We start from the raw sequence: 5,987 nt of genomic DNA, 5'->3' as shown, positions 1-5,987 counted from the left end.
TACTATTCACCCCCTTTCTTCTTTTATAACCAAGAAGCCCGGGTAGGGGGCAGGGTGTGGGGCATTCTCTCAGTCCACAGAGCAGGTTCTTAAATCTATTCATCACTACAATTCTTCCACTACAAATACTGTTTGTTTCTTCTTATCTCTCTCTCTTTCCAGACAGTTCTCCTGCTCTCACCCTCCACCCTCTTAAGAAGCTGTTCTCCGCTCACTCCCCTTCCCTCTTTCTAAACCAGCAACACAGACAGGGGGCAGGGTGAGAGGGGTTCTCTGGTCAGTCCAATCAGGGAGAGGGGTTCTCTTCTTAGCCAGGGGTCTTTCCCACGAGAGACAGTCCTCTGGGAACTTCTTTGGCATGGGTCCAATCTCACGAGCAACAACCTGCCTGATTTCTGCTGCAGTGTGAGTCTTTTTGTCCGTAGGGTGCTGTGCAGACTCTCCCAAGCCGAGGCCAGGCTGCTTCCATTCCAGGAGGAAGGAAAAGGCCTTTCTCTCCTTTGCAAGGTCTTTGCAGTTTTAACTCTTAGATGAGACTCCTACTGGTTCACAGTCTTTTCCAGGCATCCACCTGCTCCTCTGGAGTGGGCTGTGGGTAGATTTCTGCATCCTTGTGGACTCCATGGGCTGCAGGGGGAACCTCCTGCCCCCACCACGGCCTTCACCATGGCTAGCAGAGGGTTTTCAGCTCCGGCGCCTGGGGCACCTCCTCCCCCAATTTTTTCACTGACCTTGATGTCTCCATGCTGTTCTCCCTCTACATATTTTCACCTCCACCTCCTCCTCCTCCAACTACAAAGAAGTGAAAGAAGTGTGTGCCTGCTTTGTTTTGATTTCTTCTTAAATATGTTTTCACAGAGGCATAACTAGCACCTCTAATTGGCTTAAACTTGGCCGGTAGCATGTCCATCACCTTCAGAGCCATCAGAGATTGGCTCTGCTGGACTTGATGTAAAAACTTCCAGAACTTTCACTTGGGACACACAGGAGCCATCTTTGTGCCCCTCCCCACCCCTCAGACACTTCCTCAGGCCTACTACAACAGCTTCTGGGAGGTTTAAATTTTTCTTAGATGTCAAATATACCTTGCTGATGTTTTGGGCCGGTCAAACCCACCACACCTCGAGACCTGTAACTGGGGATTTTTACATTACAGATGGAGGGCACAACGAACAGCCTGGCACATCATCGGACGCCATTCCCATGACCAGCACAGGTGTGGCACCAGGTACACCTGTGGTGTGCATCCTGGATAAAAATCCACGCTGTCCGTGCTGCGCTAGCCGTTTTACTGGGATGCTTGCGTTGATTGACCATCTAAAGAGGAGGCACGGGCGAAAAAAGATCTGGTTCAAGTGCTCCACATGCGGTAAACAGAACCTGAAGTACCACAGCATTGCCTGTCACGTCCCCGGCTGCAAAGGGACTGCACGTGCAGCTCCTACAGGTGATTGGACCTGCGAGGTATGTCAGAGGGGGTTCTCAACCAAGATTGGCCTGGCCCAACACAAGAGGTCAGTGCATCCTGTCATGAGGAACTTGGAACGGATTGCTGCCTCCCGGCCGAGAGCGTCAGCTTCAAGAGGGGCCCCCAGAAGGGTATGGACCAAGGAGGAAGAGGCCCTCCTAAGGTAGTTGATGGTGACACATGCCGGTGAGAAGAATATTAATAATATTAATATTCCATCTAAGACAGCGAAGCAGTTCTGTGAGAAGAGACGCCTTTTCAGGAAAGGTGCCGCTGTTTCGGTTCCATCTGGACAAGCAGGCGAGCCCCAATCGGGAGGTGAGACGCCCACTCGATCCTCTGCTTTGCCGAGAGATGGACACTTAGAGGTCTGCTATTGGGATGATATCTAGAAGGGGTTATCGGGAGCAGATTCACCAGGTGCCAGGGAACCTTCAAAAGAATTCTAGGGGGAGAGGATCCACAAGTAGTGGTTAATGAATGTTTTGACGCATGTTTCGGTGGACTGGATATGCGTTGCCAGAACAGGAAAGCTACTGGGCATCACAAGTCTCAGAGATCCCAAAGTCAGCAGGCATCCAGGAAGCCAGCTAACTGGATGCGGAAAAGAGCTCAGAGGAGAGGGAAATATCTGCGGTATCAGAAATTGTTCGATTTGCACAGGGGGAGATTGGCGAGGATTAGTTTGGACAGCATGGATGCCCCACAATGTGAAATTGCATTGGGCACTGTCCACTCGAATTTCAGTGTGAAATGGGAATCATCAGTTGCATTTAGAGGCCTCGAATCCTTCCGGCCGCATGCGGAAGCAGATAACACCATGTTTTGGGCCCTGATTACCAAGAATGAGGTGGCTAAGAACATGGGGAAGATGAAAAGGACCTCTGCCCCAGGGCCAGACAGACTTACTGTGGGTCATCTTATTAAAATGGACACCCAGTACTCCCTGTTGATGGAGACCTTCAACCTCTGGCTGGTGTCCGGAACGATTCCAGATGCGCTATGGCAATGCCGGACGGTCTTAATCCCGAAGTCAGCCGATCCGGAGAAGCTACGGGACGTCAATCACTGGAGGCCCATCACTATCGCATCGGTGGTGTTTCAGTTATTCTCCAGCATCTTGACAGCAAGGCTGACCCGTGCATGCCCGATTAGCCCGAGGCAAAGGGGGTTCATCCGTGCAGCAGGCTGTTCCGAGAACCTTAAGTTGTTACAACTCGTGGTTAAACATGCGAAAGCGGGGCATCGAGACCTCGGGGTTGTGTTCGTAGACATCACAAAGGCCTTTGACACTGTTTGCCATCGGCACATTCTCAAGGGGCTGAAACAACGAGGGGTGGATCCCCACTTTATCCAGCTGTTCGGCAAGATGTACGAGAACATCGTTACGTACATTAGCACCAAGGAGGGGAAGACAAACCCCATTAAGATCCTCACAGGCGTCAAACAGGGTGATCCGATGTCACCTCTGCTGTTCAACCTTGCCCTTGATCCCTTGTTGTGCAAGTTAGAACAAAAGGGGTAGGGGTTTCCATCAAACAGGTTTGAGAATAACGGCCATGGCCTTCGCAGATGATTTGGTGCTGCTGAGTGATTCTTGGGAGGGAATGGACAGTAACATCAAAATATTGGCGGCCTTTTGCAAGCTTACCGGCCTCAGAACTGAGGGGGACAAGTGTCACAGCTTTTACATTAAGCCTACAAGAGACTCGTATACCATCAATGACTGTCCTGCTTGGACAATTAATGGCACCCCCCTGAATATGACCAACCCAGGCCACGCTGAGAAATATCTCGGCACATGGATTGATCCCTGGACTGGCTTTGCGGATGCTGGTCTTCCTGTCAAATTAGAGGATTGGCTCCATCGGATCGATGCGGCACCACTCAAACCTCTTCAGAAGGTCGACACACTCAGGACTTATACCATCCTGAGACTGCTATATTTGGCCGACCATACCGATGTCACAACAGGGCTGCTCGAATCCCTGGACTGATCGATTCGAACTGCTGTCAAGGGTTGGCTTCATCTTCCATCAAGCACGTGTGATGGCCTCATGTATTCCAGGTGTACTGATGGTGGATTGGGCCTGATGAAATTGGCGGCGCTTATTCCAAGCTTACAAGCGCGGAGGGTGCACAGACTCACAGAGTCTTCAGATGAGAGCCTCATGACATTTTTGAGAGGCGAACAGCTGGAATTGTTAGACGAGAAATTATGGGTTCAAGCTGGAGGTAGTAAAGAATGCGTCCTGCACATTTGGGAGCCCACTCCAAGATTGGAAACAGCTGAGAGTGAAGATGAAGGCCTGTCAGAATGGGAGGCTCTGGCCCAAAAAGCATGCTATCCAAGACCCTGTAATTGGCGGAAATCTGAGTTCCAGAAATGGAAACGGCTGGCTGCCCAGGGCCATGGTATCGGGACCTTTGAGAACGAGAAGATCAGCAACGGATGGATATCACGATACAGAGGAATACCTCACAGAAAGTTGATTACCACACTTCAACTGAGAGCCAATGTCTACCCTACTAAAGAATTCCTGGCGAGGGGTACGCATGGTAACCGCTTTTGATCCTGCAGGCATTGTGGTGCCGAGTTTGAAACTTGCGCCCACACAATTGGGAATTGTCCAATTACGCGGTATGCCAGGATTAAAGGTCACAATTCCATCTGTGAAACTCTTAGCAATGTGGCTAAGACAGGGAATTGGACAGTTTACCAGGAACCTCACATAAAGGATGAGGCAGGTGAATTGTTTAAACCCAACTGAGTCTTGGTTAAAGAGCACAGGGCACTCATTGTGGACGTGACGGTCAGCTATGAGAACAACAACTCTTCTCCAAAGGACACTGCAGCGGAGAAGGCAGAGAAATATAAGCATTCTCAAACAGATCCAAGAACTGACTAAGGCAGGTAACATTGAGTTCGTGGGCTTCCCCTTGGGGGCACGGGGTAAGTGGTACAAGCACAATTCTGAGTTGCTACTGGCCCTCGGTCTCTCTAAAATGAGGTGAGAGAAGACCGTGCGTGCCCTAGCATCCAGAGCGCTCTTCTCCTGTGTTGACATCGTGCACATCTTTACCAGCCGGGCTCGTTCCCTGGTGCAAAAAAATAAAATCAAACATTGGTGTGTGTACCTCTGGAAGGTGGGGTGGTACCGGTGGCTCTAGTCATCCTGCTCATACTGTGTCCACCGCCCATATTTGGGCCTATCCAGTTCCGATCTGGCCAGGTGGACGGGCCCCCCTCCCTTAACCTGCAAAAAGCACATGCATATGTATGTAGGTCTGCTCATTAAATGGGACAGTTGCCTCCTGGGTGGACAGGAGGTGCTCCTTACTTAACCTGCAAAAGGAGCATATATATGTATGTATATATGTCTGTTTGGTAAATGGGCCACTTGCCTCCTGGGTGGATGGGCCACCCTTGCTTAACCTTCAAAAGGGGCATGCATAAGTCCATTACCTGAGCTGGTCACCTTGTGGGTGGACGGGCCACCCTGACTTAACCCAGAAAGGGAGCACTCTGCTCCTAGGGTAGCCAAATGCCTCGTCATCTAATTAGAAGCCATCTTCTGGCTTTTTGGGTTTTAAGCAGGAGATGTCAGCAGGAGGTCTGGGTTAGGCTGTGGGGTTAGGGCTACAGTCAGGGTCTGGGGCTATGGTCAGCGATAGGGGTTAGGGGCAGGGACTGGGGTGAGGCTCTGGGAGCTCAGTCTGTCTGCTGGTCATCACTCACCACACCGCAGCAACCCGGACAGCTGACATCCAGCATTACTCCCTGGAGGAAAAAAAAAAGGTAAAGGACAACCCTTGCACAGACCCACCACTGCACCTTCCCATGCACAGACACGCAGTGAGTGACCTGCCTAGTTACTCCTCTGTGAATACATATTTAGGAGAAAAGGAAAACAAGGTAGGCATGCACTTCTGTGTAGTTAGAGGAGGAAGAGGAAGAGGAGATAGAAATATGTGAAGGGAGAACAGCATGGAGATACCAAGGTGAGTGGAGAAGGTGGGGGAGGAGGTGCTCCAGGGGCCAGAGCTGAAAACCCTCTGCTAGCCCTGCTGAACACCATGGGGGGAGCAGGAGGTGCCCCTGCAGCCCATGGAGTCCACAAGGATGTAGAGATCCACCCACAGCCCACACCAGAGGAGCAGGTGGATGCCTGGAGGAAGCTGTGATCTGCTGGAAGTCTCATGTGAAGGGTTAAAGCTGCAAAGGCCCTGCAAGGGAGAGAAAGGCCTTGGTCCTGGGGTGGAAGCAGCCTGGCCTCAGCTCGGGACAGTCTGCACCTTATGGACAAGAGGACTCACATTGCAGCAGAATTCGCGCAGGTTGTTGCTCGTGAGATCAGACCCACGCCAAAGAAGTTCCCAGAGGACTGTCTCTCATGGGAGGGACCCCGTGGCTAAGTAGAGGACCCCCTCCCTGATGCACTGACCAGAGAAAAAATCCCTTACCCTACCCCCTGCCTGTGTTGTTGATTTGGAAAGAGGGAGGGGGGTGAGCCGAGAA

General features: G+C 51.3%; 1 long non-coding RNA gene across 1 annotated transcript; it reads left to right on the top strand.

The window, feature by feature from the left end:
* The first annotated feature begins 531 nt into the window (after nt 1-531).
* Nucleotides 532-4,469, top strand: LOC146421107 (uncharacterized). The gene is made up of 2 exons (XR_014848786.1): nt 532-802; nt 1,157-4,469. It is a non-coding gene; the product is annotated as an uncharacterized LOC146421107 (long non-coding RNA).
* Nucleotides 4,470-5,987: the final 1,518 nt, after the last annotated feature.

Source organism: Lichenostomus cassidix, unplaced genomic scaffold, assembly GCF_008360975.1.
Source record: "Lichenostomus cassidix isolate B80296 unplaced genomic scaffold, HeHo_3.0 HiC_scaffold_43, whole genome shotgun sequence".
Taxonomy (NCBI): Eukaryota; Metazoa; Chordata; class Aves; order Passeriformes; family Meliphagidae; genus Lichenostomus; species Lichenostomus cassidix.
The sequence above is the reverse complement of the archived record's forward strand: the minus strand, read 5'-3'. Positions and strand labels throughout refer to the sequence as shown.